The following is a 19,552-nucleotide window of genomic DNA, read 5'->3' on the forward strand; positions in this document are numbered from 1 at the left end:
GCTTGAGTCCTGATAAATAGTACTTGGGGGAAAGGGCAAAGGAAGATTGCACAAGTTTTCATCTATCTCAAGGCTAAACATTATTGAGTCCTAAAATAAATTGTCACTGGTTCACATCAACACATGATGGGATATACAAAGCTTAGACTTTGTAAACTTCTGCATGGTGCATCTTCCCCATGCTCGGAAAGCCATTTAGCAGGTGCATTAAATAGAGCCTTTAGGAATGCCAGCCCACATATGCCACCTCAAGCTGAAGAGCATGGTGGGAATGCTCATCTGGAAAATGATAATTCACAGTTGCACAGCATGCATGTGTGTTTATAATAAGCTCTCATGCAAAAGACCACTGTGCTTATGGAAAATGTAATTGAGCTTATGAAGTCAAGATGGACTATGCCGTTCCCTACACCCTGACTATAAATGACTCAGCTAGAAACTTAATGCCATGAAGCTATTAGCTTCAGACTAATATTATCAATCAAATGTTCAGTAGGAAATTTTCCTGTCTGTAAATACTGACAGTGATTTGAATCCAGATCACCTGCCTGAGAGGGCTCATCTGCACTTTTCGTTAGTCCCAGTTAACATTTGTTCTGATTCAGTGGTAAACGCTAAGTTTTCCCGAGGAAAGTGGAATGACCCAAAATGAAACAAAACAAACCTGATTAGACCCTTGCCTACGAATCATGGACTGTGTCTAGAAATCATGGCATAAAGTGTGGGTGACCCCTGTGTCATAACACTCCCTCTACTACACCACACGGGGAGCACAGTATGCCACAAAATATACTGCTGATGTCCCAAATAATCTTTATTTTAAAAGGAATTTTAAGGCATTTCTATCATAGCTGCATGGAGACTGCCAGATACCTATAATCAAAGCTTTCAGACACAATGCCATGCTTTTACACGAGGGAACAGGTTGACTCTTCCATACCTAACAATTTTCTAAATGTAGCAACTTAATGTAAAATACTTTTAATGGCACCATTGTTATTGTTTAAGTTGCAAGTTCCATGCAAGAGGAACAGAATTCACTGGACACAAATTAATGCCAAGGTACCACTTGACTAAATTGTCTGTGTTGCAAGATGAAGAGTTTAAGAGGTATTTGGTAATTGACAAGGCTTCTATAATTTAGGTTAGATAGTTGCTTCAAGCAATTTTAAACATCTCTCTTGGAGTCTCTGTACTGTGCTCATATACATATAAATTTATTTTATTGCACAAAAATCACAATTCAGCACAGAGGGAAAGAGAGAGATAACTGGATGCCATATAGCCAGCCTCAATTGCAGAGTGCTGTCAAGCTGAACCTGCCACGGAAAGATAAAAAACTGTAAAGCAAGGGATACACACAGTTCAGGAGGTAGGGAGTATAGTAATTGACTATTAATCAGTTATCCAAATTGCTTCCATTTAAGCAAGATGCAAGATGGGAATGCATTGCTATGAAAGGCAGCCAAATTTGGGGTTATGCCCGCTCTTCTCAGTTAAATGAATCAGAAAAGTACTCAGCAAGTGTACTGTCCATTTGGGAGCTGGCAGTCTTTCCAAGGTTCAAGGTAGCTCTGTTGGGAATGGATACTTAAAGAATTAACAATCCTACAAATCACAAGAGAAGAAAAAACACTGCTACAGTGCAGATGGGGGAACATCCACTCACCCAAAAACCTGGGAAAAGAGGTGCATCTTGACCCTGTGCCAAAAACTATACAACAATGGTGCAAGATTCAGCTTGGAGGGGAGGGCATTCCACAACCTGGAAACAACAGAGAAGGCCCTCTCACACAACACATATCCCTCAAACCACAGCATGTGGCAGTTCTGCTAGCAGGGCTTCTTCTGTCCATCTTAACACAGAGAACCAGGCTAATAAGTGCTCCTTCAGATATTTGAGGCCCAAGTTGTTTAGAGATTTGTGTGTGAACTCTCTCTCTCTCTCTCTCTCTCTCTCTCTCTCTCTGTGTGTGTGTGTGTGTGTGTGTGTGTGAGTAGTAGTAGTAGTAGTAGTAATATGTAAATAAAGTAATGAAGACATGACATCTTAGTCCATATGCATATGGATGTATATTCTACAATGCATTCATTATAACTTAAAGGCAGAAAGAACTTCTGTTGAAAGAAAAGTAGTTTTCTTTTTTCTTTTTTTTGTTACCACATTTTAAAAAGGTGGTATTCTTCATGTGACTGATACCTTGCCTTTCCCTGTAAGACCCTGTAAAAATTGCAGTCACAGTCGTCAACAGGTTTTCCACACCTTTCAGCTGATCACCCATTCCCACCACCCTTCTGAGTAATACCCCTCCCCACTCTCTCACTATATTTAAGGGTCTGGTGACTTCTGTTTCAGTGTATCTGAAGAAGTGTGCATGCACACGAAAGCTCATACCAAGAACATCCTTAGTTGGTCTCTAAGGTGCTACTGGAAGGAATTTTTTTATTTTATTTTGTTTTGATACTTTGAGAATTGAGGTTTTATAGTTTTGCCTTTTTGTATGTGGCAAACTGTAATTAATGCTAGATTTTGAGCATTTAAGCTTCATGTGCTGTACATATTGTGATTGAATACTGTACTATTTGTTGCATTCAATTTCTTATATTGGGTGTTTGGCTTTCTTCAGTGTATAATTTTATCTCTGCTTTTAAATACATTTCCCCTTGATAGATAGTTTCCTTGATGCACAAATCCACCCATGTACCTTCCTTTCCCATAACTACTTATTAACTGAACGTGTTGTAAAAGAATTCAGGTACTTTATATGCAGTTCTTTTATTTGTCATATAGCCACCTGAAGTATTTATGTTATTCTAATACATTGCCGCAAACCAAACATCTATCTTTGTGAAATATATTTGCTTTTAGTGGGTCACAGCTAAAGGGAACAGAATTTGCAAAGCAATTTATATTAACCTGGGTTGCCTTTGATCAATATGGAGCTATGAAGCCACACAATTTGTCCTTGCACTTAAAATAGCTGTAAGCCATTTAGAGTTAGAAACTAACACAGAGATGCAACCATAACAACAGGTGAGGCAAACAGAAGCTATGCATAAAATTCATTGTGGAGCTTCACATTAGGGAGAAAGATTTTTCATTTAACAAAAGTGAATGATGGTAAACTCAATAAATTCTATGCAGGGGAAGCCAACCAGCATGGTAGCTAACCTACCTGCAAGTATATTATGATTGAAAATTCTTGGGATGGTTTTGCTTTTTATTTTGAAAGAGATTCATGATGAGAGACAAATGACTTATTTGCTCAGGTAATTGGTTTCACATGGAACACGGGAACCATTTGTAGCAATAACACAAAACAAAACAATAAAAATATATCTTTGCTCAGCTCCATGCCACACAATGACAACATAAAGATCAACCCTTTTGCCTGCGAAAGAGGTCACAACAGCCAATAGCAATTAGCAGCATTGGTTTGTGACCTGCACATAAATTAGATAGCTTAGGGTAGCGGCTGTGCAGTAATGATATATTGTCTGCAGTATTTAAGTGTGCTGAAATAATACCTTTTCTCTCTTCCCAGGTTAGCTTTCCCTTTGAAATTTACACAGCTCTCATTTACTCTGGAGATTTCTAAATACTTTCCCCACACAGCCAGTTATCCTGTGTAAGAACTCCTGGAATAACTTAAAACTCTGCTTTGCTTACACATTTGAATCAGAATCTTTCCTGAGCTGAAAAGGTGCAAAATCAGGGCATTCTTTGTCAATCTGGGGTAATTGGCGATATAAAACAGTAGCATGATTATCATGCCTAGAATGCAAATGGTTGCGTGTAGAGGTCCTCAAGTCCACCCCCAAGTAATTCACACCAGACACAGAAATTTTGTTAAGGTTAATGGCATAAAAATTTGGCCACAACCGTTTTATTAAATTACAACATGTGAGTGGTTGCTTAGGCATTGGTTTGACTATGTCCCATCTAGGGGACAGGCTGACTTCCAACCGCTTGGTGGAAGACAGCAAGAGGGAAAACACTTTGGGGAGAGTATTTGGGGGACGGGGCGACCAAGACCCTCCCTCTCCCTTAATGCTCCCAGGGGCCCTTGCGTGGCCCTAACCCATGACCAGGGACGGACAAGCATGGAGAGCCCCTGGATTCCTTTAACGGAATTCCCTGCGCAGCAGCAGCATTGGAGGGGCAGGCACGGCCAACCACTTCCCCTCCACCAACCAATTGAATAACCAATGCCTAACCGCCAACCTTACAGTTGTGACTAATTGCTATGTAGTAGGCGAAAGCCCAATGGCCAAAACCAATCTGCCAATTGGGAAAATTCCTACTAGGCCCCTGTCAAAGCAGACGACCCCATGACAGGCAATAGCAAGGTCAAAGCGCACGCCTATACCAAGGGGGGGGGGATGGGAGATCCGATGCACGCAGCAAAGAGGGGCAGTTACTAAGAACGCCCAGTATATATAACCCCTGACCTGTCCATCAACATTTTGCAACATGCTAAACTCCCCAACAACTGCATCGGCCCCTATCAGTACCCTAGCTAACAGATTAGATCCCTCCCCAAAACTTCAGCAGGGTGTCTTGCTAGGCCCCAACCGCAACACGTGCTCTCTAGGAAGGAGAACACGCTTTGTAGAAACATGGTAACCTCTGTAAGTGGCTCATGAAAAGAAGGATGCACAGATCAGAAAATTTCCAGTTCATGTCAGTTTTGTTTCTGTTCATTCATGTCTACCCCATTTTGTTTATGCTGTAATGTGCTGTTTTTAAAAAAATAAAAAATAAAACCCACACAAAAAATCCATTTGGATACATATTCATTGCTAAAAGTATGTTTTATCTTAAAAGATGCATTTTAAAGGATATATTTGTACATTTTCAAGCAGAGAACTGTATTATAAAATTTGAAGGCCTGTAAAATCTGAAGGATCGTGGTGTTTGCCTTCTGTACATCTGTCTGGAAAGTGTCAACCGGGGTTAATTTGCATCACAATTCACAGAAATTAGAGTGATGAAAAAAGCCCAAAACACATAGTAAAAGGAATTATTTGTATATGTGCATGGCTAGTGCAAAATACAGCAACTAGGAAGCTCAGTTGTGCATCCTTACCACACTCATGTGATGCTGTGTTAAAGGAATTGCACTGACTGCTGATTAGCTACTGAGCAGAGTTTAAGGTTTTGTTGCTAACGTTTGGAGTTCTGGACATCTTAGGACCAGGCTATCTGAGAGAACACCTCCTTCTGTACAATCCAGTCCATTCACTGAGATCATTGAAGGAAGCTGTTCTCATCACACCATGCCTGGAGATTTGACTGAGGAAGGGCCTTCTCTGCAGTGGCCCCCATACTATGGAGCAGCCTTTCCCAAGAGATAGAATCATAGAATCATAGAGTTGGAAGAGACCACAAGGGCCATCCTGACAGATGGCTGTCAAGCCTCTGCTTAAAGACCTCCAAAGAAGGAGACTCCACCACACTCCTTGGTAGCAAAGGCACTTACAGCAATGCTGGTCCACTGACTGACTGACTGACATATACTTATTCATGAGATCATTCACAAACATTAGCTTTTAGAACTGGTTTTATTAGAATTTTCAGATATATGTGGGTATTTGTGGCTTGGTTTTGTCTTTAGTAATTTATTGTCTTCTGCATTCCATCCTTGTTAATTTATATGAAAGGCAATCTATGGATTATTTAATGAGCATATAAAATACTGTTGTTTCAGGATGGCAACTCAGGTCTAATTCAAGATCACAGATCATACATCAGAGACAGAAAGAGGCTTCATATCACTGCTCTTCACAACAGCAAGGATCCAAAAATCTGCAGAAAGGATTTCTGCTCATTCAACTGGGCCTTCTTGACCCACTTCCTCCTACAGTCTCTTATTTCCTTCCCCAATAGGTTGTTCCTAAGAAGTAGAGGATTTGGCATTGGGAATCTGGGGTGGAATTGGCAGAAATCATGTGTACTTTCTGCTCCTGCAAGGCACTCTTTGGAGTCCATATTTTTCAGTGGAGGCAGCAGCTGGCACTTTCATCTGTAAGGTACTAGCTGACTGAGCTCTTAGCAATGGGAATGTAAATGATGTACAAACGTATATGAATCAGCCCTACAGCAACAGCCACTAAAACCCTTGATCATGAAACCATGATTTAAATCTAGAGAAATTGGTTGTGGAAGTGTACGTCTTGCCTGCACTTAATACCAGACATATCCAGCACACTGCGTCTGGCACCAAGAAAGAGAAAGACAGGCAGAAAATGATTTAACAATGAAACTCTAGTTCCTGTAGATGCCACTTTGGTTCAAAGTCTCAACATTTTTCATAGGAAGCAGATTTATTATTTCCAACTCTGTATGCTTCTTAATCACATTATCTTGAAAGAGACAGAATTCCTTCATTTTTCATAAGCTGTTTACAGTGTGTGTGTGTGTGTATATATATATATATATATATATAGAGAGAGAGAGAGAGAGAGAGAGAGAGAAATACCCCACAACATGAGGAACCAGTAGGAACTATAATGTGCACAAGGCTTTGCCATCTGCAATACTGACAGATTCACAGAGCTGTCCCAATACTTCAGTACAGACAGTTACCACCGATATTACTGTGTTTCATAGGAGCTAACTCCTAGGATCGGAGGTCTCTTCACCACCACCCCAATAAAATATTTGAGGAGGCCAGGGCCTCTCACAAGTTGATTGCCATTCAAATGGTGTGTGCGCACCACACCTTGTGATCAATTATGTGGGGCGAGGCTTACCTGTCCCCCCAATATTTTATTCAAGTTGGCACCCTTTCTGTTTCTGTCTATATACACATAAAACCTTTGCATCACAATAGCAGGTGTCTAATTGCATCTGCTAGTGGATCAAACTTATATTCCTGGAACATGATTTGCTTTCTTTCTTTCTTACCCCCTGCATGTGTTGCCAAATCTGCTCTAGAAGGTCTTATTATGGACTGATATGGCATTCACCAATCACCAACAGCAGCCGCAGGTTGCCATGACAACTCAGGATGTGCCAGAGGAGGGATGGCTCAGCAGAGGCCACAGCCTTCAATTGTCTGTCACCTTTTCACTTTTCCAGGCCAAACCAACCCACAACACCATAAATCCCTTTGTCCATGATCTGGGCAACCTTGGCTTCTCCCTTTCCCTCCAGCAATTCCACTCTCCCACACACACATAATTCACACCCCACTGTGTCAAGGTCAAAACTACTTGTGGGTAAACTATGCAATTCTGTCACCAGCAGCAGCAGTAAGAAATTACAAATATCACCACAGAGATACCAAAGATCTTAAGAGCATACTTTAATTAGCTTAAATAAATAAATAAATAAATAAATAAATAAATATTCAAAGTCCTTTTAAGATCATCAATTTCATAAAATGCTATCAGTTTTGAGATAGGAAATGATGGTGAAATAAACTGAAATTGCCTTTATAGTCAGATGTAGCTTGTAACAGAAATGCTCACCAACAGGTAATCACAGCAGTGCCTATGTGGATGATGTGTTTAAATTAAATTATAACAGAAATGGAAGATTTGCAGAAATGGTTGCTGCTTTTTACCAAAGTTATGCTGTAAATCAAGACAAGGAGTTTACAGAATCACAGAATAGTATGCTTAGAAGGAACTTGAGAGATCTGAAGAAGTTCCAGCTCTTTCCTTGAAAGTGGAGCATCTTAAACCTAATGCATCTTTGACAGCTGCCTGCCAGGTTCTCCTCAAATGTGGAAGGCAAACATGGTAGCCTATATAAAGCAGCCTATATAAAGGAGTAGCCTATATAAAGGAGGAGACTCTTGAGTCCCATGGACTGCAAGAAGATCAAACCTATCCATTCTCAAGGAAATCAGCCCTGAGTGCTCACTAGAAGGACAGATCCTGAAGTTGAGGCTCCAGTACTTTGGCCACCTCATGAGAAGAGAAGACTCCCTGGAAAAGACCCTGATGTTGGGAAAGATGGAGGGCACAAGGAGAAGGGGACGGCAGAGGATGAGATGGTTGGACAGTGTTCTCAAAGCTACTAACATGAGTTTGGCCAAACTGCGGGAGGCAGTGGAGGATAGGCGTGCCTGGCATGCTCTGGTCCATGGGGTCACGAAGAGTCGGACACGACTGAACGACTGAACAACAACAACATATAAAGCAGCTTTGGAGCTTCCACTAAGGTTACTGGACATCAGATTAATCTTACTTTGTCTATACAATTTTCCTTTAATAGTTTGGTTCTAGGGTATATTTAGGATTCAGTGGCTTCCCTCAGTTCTGTTCTGAGATAGTTTTGAGAATAAATGGAAACAGAAATGGCAACACAGAACAAGGTGTTAGGGAACATTTTAGCCATCCAGGATGCTCTGTAACTAAGGTGGCCATCCTTGAGCAGACAAACTTCAAAGGGAGACTGCAACATGAAAACATCAAACTACAATACACAAGAGGTTCAGTACTATCACTTCTGGACTTAAATTCCACTATATGTATTAATTGGCTTCTAAATGCCAGGATGTCTATGTTATTCACTTTTTGTGAATGGCCGGTGTTAATAAGGTAATTTTCAATGTCTATACATTTTGGCATTTCCTTTTCTTCTGACATTTCCTTCCACTGTTGACAAACACCCACACACGTGTAAAGAGAATGAAAATGAGTAATGTACCTGCAAATCAGGATAGCACTTCATGCATCTGATGAAAGACTGTAATGAATTAAAGTTTATGCCTTAATAAATTCGTTAAGGTGCCACAAGTCTCTTCTTTGTTTTCGACACAAGAGACTAAAACAGCTACGCATCTGGAAACTGTGGCACCAGTTTGTGAGATTAAAGGGATGGGGAGAAAATGCAAGATATAGTAGTAATAATAAATATTCCAGAAATAGGTAGGTAGCCGTGTTGGTCTGCCATAGTAAAAACAAAATAAAAAATAAAACAATTCCTTCCAGTAGCAACTAAGAGATCAAGGGTTAGTCTGAATCACTAGTGTGGCAACAAATATATAACTAGACACTGCTTTTCTTTTCACAAGCATACCACCTCCAGAAAGCCCAGTTATAAATTATCTTAACAAGATTTTGGCAAATATGCCTTTAAAACAATGTATGTTTCACAGTACAGCTGGATAACAACAATAATCCATGAAAAATTATGTCTGGGCTTTGATAGCAAGTTGTGCCTGTTCAATGGTCAATTCCCAATCTCTCCCAATGATAGATTTTATGCCTGCACAGTAGGTAGCTGGTTGTCTGAGCTTTCGAAGTACCATCCTATAGCAGGTTAGAAACACAGTATGCTCCAGATACCATGTTAAATAAGCATTATGCTAGTTTGCAAAATTAGTATGGTATATTGGATCTAGGGATGCGGGTGGCGTTGTGGTCTAAACCACTGAGCCTAGGGCTCGCCGATCGAAAGGTCGGCGGTTCGAATCCCCGCGACGGGGTGAGCTCCCATTGCTCGGTCCCAGCTCATGCCAACCTAGCAGTTCGAAAGCACATCAAAGTGCAAGTAGATAAATAGGTGGGAAGGTAAACGGCATTTCCGTGCGCTGCTCTGGTTTCGCCAGAAGCGGCTGAGTCATGCTGGCCACATGAACCAGAAAAACTGTCTGTGGACAACCGTAGGCTCCCTCAGCCAGTAAAGCGAGATGAGCGCCGCAACCCAAAGTCGTTCACGACTGGACTTAACTGTCGGGGTCCTTTAACTTTTTATTGGATCTAGACTTAGTCATATGCCTAGCAAAGACCCAGTCTACTCTAAATCATGACTAAACTAATACTGATTTTGAAGACCTGCTCCCCAGTTTGCTGCAAACAACCAAAAAATCAATTTCAACGAAAGGTTATCTTTTAAAAATGTAAAGAAATAATGTGTATATTCATCACATTGCCTCCAAGCACATTGCCTCCAAGCAGGATAGAAATATAAACTGTAAAATATTGTCATCATCATTAACAACAACAACAACAACAACTGCACTTAGGTCTTCTAGACAGCAATGTGATATGCCAAATCAATGCTAACAAACAACTTAGCTACGTACAACATTTTCAACCAGTATTTTTTTTTCTTCCAAAAAAACAAGAAAGCTAAAAGGTATGCTATCTTGGTGACTGACACATTTATAAACAAGTAGAGTGCATTCTGTTGTTATTCTTGCCTGCATGAGTAACTACAATCACTATTATGGATTGTTCCTAGTTTGAGAACTCTGTCCATATTAAGTAGGTAAATTTAACAGAGCTCTGGAAAGAAGAATTCAGCAGAATAAGAAGGATGGGTGGAGTTTGACCCTCTTTTTAAGGGGCGGATACAATTGTGCATCTGAAGAAACTTCTGTGTTTAGTTTGAAAGCCACGTATTAAATAGAGGAGACAAAGAGCAATCGCTAACATCCTTCAAGAATAAAACTACAAACAAAGGCAGATTGCCTTGTAGAAATATGGGGCAACATCCAGTTGTATCAGTTTAGCAATACAATGGATGTTCTGCACAAATAAACTCATCATCCAACTCCTCTCCCTGCAGCCCCCTGTACACACCTAGATCTGCTCCAGAAGGACGCTCCAGAAACTATCTGGGAGTGGGTGGGATGTGGGGCAGGGAGGAGGTTAAGAAGGGGAAGTCCCACTACATGTCTACAAACATGATATTGCCCATAATGTTTAGTGGGTAAGATAAAGGTTGGTCTTATTTGGTGACGCTCAAGATTAGATGTTTTCTATATTACTTGTTTCAAAAACTGAAATTGCTGTGCCATTCAATAATAGGAAGAATGTCCATATTAGCTATGGTGGTTACACTCTGCTTCCATAGTCAAGAGGCAGTAATGCTTCTGAATACCAGTTGCTGGAAACCACACAAGGGGAGAGTGGTCTTATGCTTGGGTCCTGCTTGTGGGTTTTCCCACAGGCATGTAGCTGGCCACTATGAGCACAGGTTGCTGGACTAGATGGTCTATTAGCCAGATCCAGCAGGCTCCTCATAGGTTCTTACATGACCCAATAGGCATTGAAAAAGATGGTTACAACAAACTTTTAATATCCTATTTTGCCAGCAGTGGTAAATGGCTAAACTGACTATAGTGTACCAAGTGAGAAGGTGGAAGTCTTATGGAGATGGGTAATTCAGCAAATGTGCAGAGTACTTCTATGTTGTAGACAATGCAGACTTTCAATATCTACTTTGGATATCTTCTCTGGAAAGAAGCCTCTCCTATGATTCATTGTCCTGTGCCATTTTATAGCCACCTTCTGTCACCTTCTCTGTTTGCTGCAAACTAATAGTCCCCCACCCTTTTTACCACGATCCATTATTACAGTCTCCTGAAATTTAATCTGCCATTTAGTCCTTGGAAAATGGAACAGAACAGAGTGATTAATTGTTGTTTTTACAGCAATATCATCATCTCATCCTCATTCCACCCTTTGGATGAGGCATAGGTAGTTGTCTATGCAAAAGTTAAGAGATTCAAGGACAGTTTTTGAACACAAAGTGCTCTCAGCTCCATTTTCCCATGTTAAAAAAACTCTTCAAACCTGTCTCATAATGGACTTTTATTATTTTAAACTGGTGTTTTAATTCAAAGATTGCATTTTCAAAATAAGTATCATTTTAAAGTAAGGCACTTTTGGGTAATTTTCTATGTAAATGTAAAGTTACATATATGTGCTTTATCTTCATTATTCCATCTAAACCTTTTCATTTATACTCCTCCCACAAAAGATTTATTTCCCTATGATCCCTGTAGCTCTTTAGTTACCAAGGAGATCTGTTCCTTTGTCAGCTGTGAAATACGGCCTTTGGTATTTTATTGATCTGGTGTAAACCTGCCAACATCCCTATACAGCATGAAAGAAACTTATATTTCAACATAATCTAATGAAACATCAAAAAAGCCAACCTTTCTCTAGTTACTCTCAAAATGAACTATTTGCATAATTCATTTCATCATGAAAGTCCTTAGAACGTTATTTTATTGAATTTGTATGCAAGGACTTTTAATATCTGCATAGAAATGTGTTTCATGCTTCACCAGAATGATATTATATGTTTGAAATGAGAAGCTCTAAATTTACACTGAGATTAACATGTTCCACAAAAGAGAAATATGGGTGGCTATTGACTAAATACTTGAGCCACTGAAGTCTCCAAAATGGGTCTTACATCTCTAGCTTCATATGACTTTCGCCATTCATGGAACTTGGCACAGATTAGTTCCAAAATTACTGCAGGTATTTGAACTAATTTTCCAGTCTTCTGTAAATGTGAACCAGTTCTAAGAGTACACCCCCCTGCCCACCCCAACACCTTACAGTTTAGAAATATCTATAGGAGGTGAACTTATTTTTGAGAACAAGAACTGCTCTTGTGCTACAGTGACTTGATTCCACTGGGATCACAAAAACTGTTTTTGCAATTGCTTAGCTACATGCTCAGCAAATTCATATTCTAGAGTTGTACCTGGGGTATTTGGATTCAGACTGCACATAAGAAATTGTATTTTTGAAGGTAAAAAAAGCTAGCACTTGATAGAAACAAGGTTCTATTAAATCACACCAGTCCAAAGAGTGAAATGGTAGGTTGATAATTATATCCTTTCCCCCAGTACAGTCATGCCTTGGTTTTGGAACAGCTTAGTTTCCGAATGTTTTGGCTTCCGAACGCCGCAAAACTGGTAGTGACTGTTCCAGTTTGCTAACTATTTTTGGAAGCTGAACATCCAACAGGGCTTCCACAGCTTCCAATTGGCTGCAGGAGCTTCCTGCAGCCAATCAGATGCCATGCTTTGGTTTTTGAACAGACTTCCGGAACTGCTTCTGTTCGACTTCCAAGGTACGACTGTATTTTGCTGTTGTTTTATAATGTACAGACCTTCATACCCCACATAAATAGATGCTCAGAGCAAATAATAACTTTATGGACTGCTTCATTAACATCAACAGAAAGTAATGCACAAAGCGGCCTGTACCTCATTTATTTGCATTAGTATCCTACCACCGCATCAACTCCCCTCAATTACCGGTATGTTGTTGTTTTTTGGGAGGAGGGTCTATAAAGAGACACCAGCTTCAAATAAATGTGAAGCAGTCCAGTTCCTAGAATCCTAGAATGGAAGGGACCACAAGGATCATCGAGTCCAACCCCCTGCAATGCAGGAATCTTTTGTTCAATGTGGGGCTCCCAAGAAAACGCTAAGGAGTAAACCCTACACAAATCCACAGTGGAGTCTGACTGTTGGATGGCACCTTGTTCACCTCCTTCTGGCAACCCCTGCAGCCACACAGGTGCCAAACATATTGCTCTGCATTCCTTTGGACCACATCAGCGAGGCTGAGAGTGGGGTCTTGTTTTCTGGGAAGCCCAGGATCTTCATATGCACTGCCCAGGCTTGCATCCCAGAGAGGTCACTTTGGTGCTGCTAATGCAGCAAAAACAATGGAGGAGGGAGCAGTTACAAGTTAGCCTTCTCTGCAGCCCCAGCAGGTGCTGTGATTCTCCAGCGGTTTGACTTCACCACTGGAGGCGCACTCCACTGTTTCTTGAGACAGATGGATGCCAACAAACCACTTAATATTCTGAAAATCTTTAAGCAGTGTGTACAACATAAAAACAGTAAACAATCTCACCAAAACAAAACAACAAGAACATAAAAACAGTAAAATGGCAGTATAAAAAAAGCATATAAAAACATAGCAGAGATTCGGGGAACTCATACAGATAAAAAAACAGGGTCTGGTCTTAGAGCCTAGGCAAAAAGATGTGTCTGTACAAAATGTCTGAAGCAACTGAGGGTTGCTGCTTTCATGTATTGTGTCAAATTTATGATCCTGACCCTGGCATGAAACATTTTGCTGTTAGTTTGGCCTTGTTCTTTCTATTACTTTATCATGCTGCTATTCATAAAAAATGGGATTTTATAGGTATAATACAATATTTCTACGTATTAGAGATGAATAGATTTTCCCTACCAGTTGCATTGTTGTTATGCGGCTTTGCTCTCCAGAATCTTCACTGTCTTCTTCCTAATTTAACGTGGAGACTGTCTGAACTTAAATCCTGGGAATGGTGCATGGCAGATTTTGGAATCGCACCACTTTCCTTCTTATGCATGAAAAATGATACTAGCTTTCACTTATGCCCAGGGCTTTTTTTCAGCCAGAACTTGCCAGAACGCCATTGCCAAGATAAGAGAACAAGGGAGGCATTCCTGGTGAGTTCTGGTACCTATTTTTCTAGAAAAAAATAGCACCAATTATACATATTGAACAGATGCTACCTGGAATTCCAACATGATAATCCCTATGGTCCAACTGAGCCACAAAGGGATCGTCTACACTTCTGCTTGTTCTGTGCCTAGAAAGCATGGGTCTGAGATGTTTTGTGCTTTCCCCCCAGTTTCCCCATGGAAAATACACCCTTTAACGCCAAATTAGACCATATGAAGTCTGCGGATAACCCGATTGCTGTTTGGTCTGATTTAAGATTAAACCCCACGTTTCCCCAGGGGCAAATTGTGGGGCAAAAAGAGGTGGGGTGTAGCCGGTGTACCTTAGCCACAATCCTACACCAAATCTAGCAGAAATGACAGCTGTAGAAACTACCATATATACTTGAGTATAAGCCTAGTTTTTCAGCACACTTTTTGTGCGTTAAAAGCTGCGCTCAGCTTATACTCAAGTCAACCATTCCTTAAGAAGTGTACAAGAACGGCGGTTCTTTACTCTCTCCAGGCAGCTTGTTCCATTCCTGAACTGCTCACATAAATGCAAACTTTAGACCCCAGAAGGCAGAAAGCCTATCAGTTAAGGAAGTATTAAAACCCCACAGGTGCTCACTTTCCCTGGCTCCTGCTTAAACAGGACAGGATCCCAGCCTTCTCTGTATAACACAAGGGAACATTGCGCTGTGAGTTAAACCACAGAGCCCTAGGGCTTGCTGATCAGAAGAATGGCGGTTCGAAACGCTGCGACGGGGTGAGCTCCACAGCAGCAAAGGAGGAAGAGGAAGGAGCAGCCCAAAGGGCTGCTTTCGGGCTGCTCGTTTCTCCTCCTCCTCCACAGCGGCAAAGGTGAACCGGCTTATACTTGAGTCAATAAGCTTTCCCACATTTTTGTAGGGAAATTAGGTGCCTCGGCTTATATTTGGGTCGACTTATACTCGAGTATATACGGTAAATCTAAACCAACAAGTACATGCAGACTTTGCCACACCATCCTTGAAAATTGCATAGCCACCATTCAATCATGGCGTTATTGCCAATGAGGCCCTCATGCATAATCATGCATGGATTTTACCCATCAATGTGCAGCAAGAGCAGGGAAGCCACAATGATGTCATCCTTTCTAAAGTGCATGTTTGTGTGTGTGCATGTGCACACACAACCCACGCACACAAAACCCTTAAGATTTAATGACATAAGGTTCCCCCAAAGAGTATTTCCTAGGAGGAGGGTTCAACTCACTGTGGTGTATGATTTTACCCACACAACACTAATAGCACAGCACATACCATTGGCACTGACATCTCCATCAGGGGAAGAATATTTTTATGAGGGGAAAGGGAAGGAAGACACATTAATTTCTTTTCAAGGATGAAAGGAAACCAAAGCATACAGGCTCTACAGGAAGCAAAATGCTGGCACCCCATTTATTTGTGGCACCCTTTTCCTTCTTCTTTCTGCCATTCCCATCCCCTCCCCCGTTTAATTTGCTGCCTGAAATTAGGTCACAGAATCTCCAGCCTTGTCTTAGGACATGAGAACTTTGGGACAAGCCTGTCCCTGTACATCTGGCATACACTGGGGATAGCAGCGTGTTGCAAGCCAAGCAACAGGGCAAATCCTTCCACCTCCATTTTCCAGCCAGGATGATGATGATGATGATGATGATGATGATGATAATTTATTATTTATACCCCACCCATCTGGCTGGGTTTCCCCAGCCACTCTGAGCAGCTTCCAACAAAATATTAAAATACAATAGTCCGTCAAACATTAAAAGCTTCCCTAAACAGGGCTGCCTTCAGATGTCTTCTAAAAGTCTGATATTTGTTTTTCTCTTTGACATCTGGTGGGAGGGTGTTCCACAGGGTGGGTGCCACTAACGAGAAGGCCCTCTGCCTGATTCCCTGTAACTTGGCTTCTCGCAGCGAGGGAACCGCCAGAAGGCCCTCGGCACTGGACCTCAGTGTGGCTAGTTTCCAAGGATACACAAATTACTGTGCCTAGTGGCTGGATGAAACTGTTCTCCAGACCATATCCCTGCAAAGGACAAAGGTTACCCAAGAATACGATACTTGCTACCCTGTGTAGTGTTGGTCACTCACTGAAAATATGCATTGATTCATTTTAATAAACCAGGTTTAGGCCCAAGCAAAATAGACACATCTTGCTGAATATACACACTGCCTGCTATGTGAAAGGTAGAGTGCTATTTATGTAAGAGCATGGCTTAGGTTTTGGAACCACTAGATAAGTAACCACTTGTTTCCATTATCATGTCTGCTAATGGCAAAATATTATATACTTTCCTTTTTAAATATCACAATTCCCAGTTTCCATACTGTTCAATATAAAGAATAATAAGACAGCGCGATGTTGGAAATAAGGAACTTTCATAGCATTGTAAACAAGGAAATCACACCTCCAAACAAAAACATTACGGCATAGATTCCATAAAAGTAAGTTTTCACCTCCATTACACAAAATAGTACTGCCATTAATGCCTGCACTTCTTTTCAACAAAACACTAAAAATATTAAAACACATGGATATTACCAAGACAAATGTAAGCACTTTTAAAATGTGTTTGTTTCAGTGGGAGAAATTCAAGAATTCACTTAAACCCTTCCATTGAAATCAATGGGACTTAAGGATAACCCTGACTTGATCACCTCCATTCAAAAAGGCTAAAAAGTGAAACTTGAGAAAGCTCATTGTTAATATGAGGCAAAAGTTTAACTGGAACTTTACAACACATCACCTTGCTGCTAATACAGAACAGAACATAGAGCACACAGAAAGAACATTCCCTTACCTCAGAAGTCTTTAATGGGTTGGAACAATTTGGATTGTCTCCTGCCCTTTTTCTATGCACAACCATAAAATTTTAAAAGAGCTCTTTGCCAGTCTCCACTGCACCAGATAAAAATAAAATGCACAACCTAGAGCATTTGACAAATGGAGGTACCAATGCAATCCCTCACACTAATTTATTGCCAGACAACTTGTCACTTTCTCCCTCTCTTTTCTTATTGGATCCTTCTTGGAATGTGAGCAAGCTCACATTCACATCAACCTAAAGCAGCAGAAATAGCAAAACAGTCTCACAGGTCTTTAAAAAAACGTTTCATATGACAACAGTTCACATAGTCATTTGCCATCCAGAAAAATAGCTCCTTCTGAAAAATTCACCAGGGCATTAATTTACTAGTGCAGCGGGCTCTGTCTATTTAGAATATGTGGCTCTCATGTATAGGACTGCCACAGGCATTCTTAAATTATCAGTCTTAAACACGGATTAAATCTACTTTCATGCAATAAATGGAAAACAGCCCCTTTCCCAGTGTGCATGGAATAAATTGCAGCCTATGACTAGGTTGCAATATTTTAAAAGAGGAGTCCAGCCGGTAAGCATGAGGATATAGGAACTGAACTTATACTAGACTGAACTCATATCCAGAGAATATATATGCTCAAATAGCAGTGACAAGTGCTTCCAATGGCAAGGCATGTTACAATGCAGTATGTGAGTGTGTGTACAAGTGCATGCATACACTCATGTGTGCATACATTTTTAATCTGAAACTTTTTGTTCCTTACAGGAAGTAAATTTTCACCAGCGAACTCTGCAGATTCATAATAAACTAACTGAGTATTAGCAGCAAACATTTTCTACAGATTTCTGTCTCTGAAATATCATTTTCATCCTTTGCATAAAATAACAGTGTTGCAGTGCTATAGAATATACTTTTTGGCTCAGTGAAACTTGAGGCCTCTTTAGTAATGCAAGTTGCCTAATGTTCAAGGAGGAAAACACATGAGAAGCAAATTCTCACCGACATTGTGCATCCCAGGTGCAATCACTTCCAAAAGAGCAATTTCTCTTTTCTCTCAATATAGCTGCAAAATCTGAAGCCGTATAAGTTTGAAACATGCATGTGCCTAGAAGTTACACAGAACGCTAATCTTAACCTTCTTGTTATTATCTAGTACTCTCATTCATTTGCTGTGGCAAATTAATGCTGTTTCTAAAATATCAAGTAAAGAAGCAAGATGATACCCATACCCCATTGCAAACAAACATCTGATTCCACTTAAATGAAGAATTCAGTGCAATACTGAAAAAACGATCAAGTCTAGGATTGCTTCTCTGTATATTAAGCTTCCAAGGCTATGAACGCCCAACGACAAAAAAGCATGTCTCTAAGGTATACTTTTGTTCACAAAAAATATTGCTTTGGGATAGTCATACCAAACATTCTCATTTACAGTCTCATTTCATTTCAGCACTAAAATAGAGAAGTACAGGGGGTGAGAGAAAGAATGAGGGGAGGAGGAGGGAAAGAGAGAGGAAAAAATGAATGAGAGCGCTGCAGTGCTGTTACAATTTTAAGAAGCAAAATGAAGAAGGAAAACCTGGAAAAACATTTGAATCCTTTGTGGCCCCTGACACAACACTATCCACTCCATAGAATGCTACAACAGGTGACGTTGTGACGAATGCAACTTTGTAAAGCAGTTATTGGTTAAATTTCATCCAGACCTGGGCTATGCAGAAATCTGTAATCTTGCCAAACGATTCTTTGAAGAATGCCTTCAGCGTGCAAAAAGACCAGCAAATAAACATCCAGTAAAATAGCAGGGTAAGTAGCTGACAGCTTTAACCTTTCCTCCCTGCTCCCAATAAACCAGTAGATAAATAAATAAATAGACAGACAAGCAGACAGACTGTTCCCTGTTTGCTCAAGATGCTTCTCCTTCCAACATTCAATTTGAATGAGCCAGTGCAAATGCACTGCTCATCCTCTCATGAGGCCAGGATGCATTTATGTGAAACATGAGGAGAATGCCTAATGCTGAAACATACTCTCTGCATCTTCAATGAGATTTCATTACAAGGCTCTCTTTTCACTTCACTAGCACATACTATAGTACCCTGCAAGTAGTCTCTATCTTCCTTGGTCATTCATTGCTGATGCAGAGAAATGTCACTATCAGATATGTTAACTAGGTCCACTGCAAACACCTAGCAACTACCATTCCCAGCACCCTTAACAAACCACATTTTCCAGGATACTTTTGAGGGAAGGCATGTGCTTTAAATGTATGGTGTGAATGTGACCTATCTTCAAAAGGCGGTGCAATAGCGTTCACAAGAAATGTGCATAAACACACATGCATTGCTGCGTGTTTTTAGGGCACTGAAATATCCTGTGAATTATGAAGGGTACTGGGAAATTTTAGTCATGTTCAGAGCAGACCCATTGAAATCAATGTTACGTTTCTGGAGCCCATTGACTTAGCTGGTATCACCTGTTGTAATATGAACT

The 19,552-nt window shown here is 40.6% G+C and overlaps 1 protein-coding gene across 3 annotated transcripts in view; it reads right to left on the reverse strand.

Annotated features, from left to right (window-relative positions):
- FRMPD4 (FERM and PDZ domain containing 4) overlaps positions 1–19,552 on the reverse strand; it is a 272,525-nt gene that overhangs the window by 90,977 nt on the left and 161,996 nt on the right. The window contains exon 1 of one of the 3 annotated variants that reach the window (XM_033147409.1): positions 18,766–18,995. The exons of the other annotated variants lie outside the window; for them this stretch is intronic. The gene's annotated coding sequence lies outside the window, so the exon portion shown is untranslated. Of the gene's footprint in view, positions 1–18,765; positions 18,996–19,552 lie in introns of those variants that run through there. 3 annotated transcript variants of the gene reach the window in all.

This window comes from Lacerta agilis, chromosome 4, assembly GCF_009819535.1.
Source record: "Lacerta agilis isolate rLacAgi1 chromosome 4, rLacAgi1.pri, whole genome shotgun sequence".
In the NCBI taxonomy this organism is placed as follows: Eukaryota; Metazoa; Chordata; class Lepidosauria; order Squamata; family Lacertidae; genus Lacerta; species Lacerta agilis.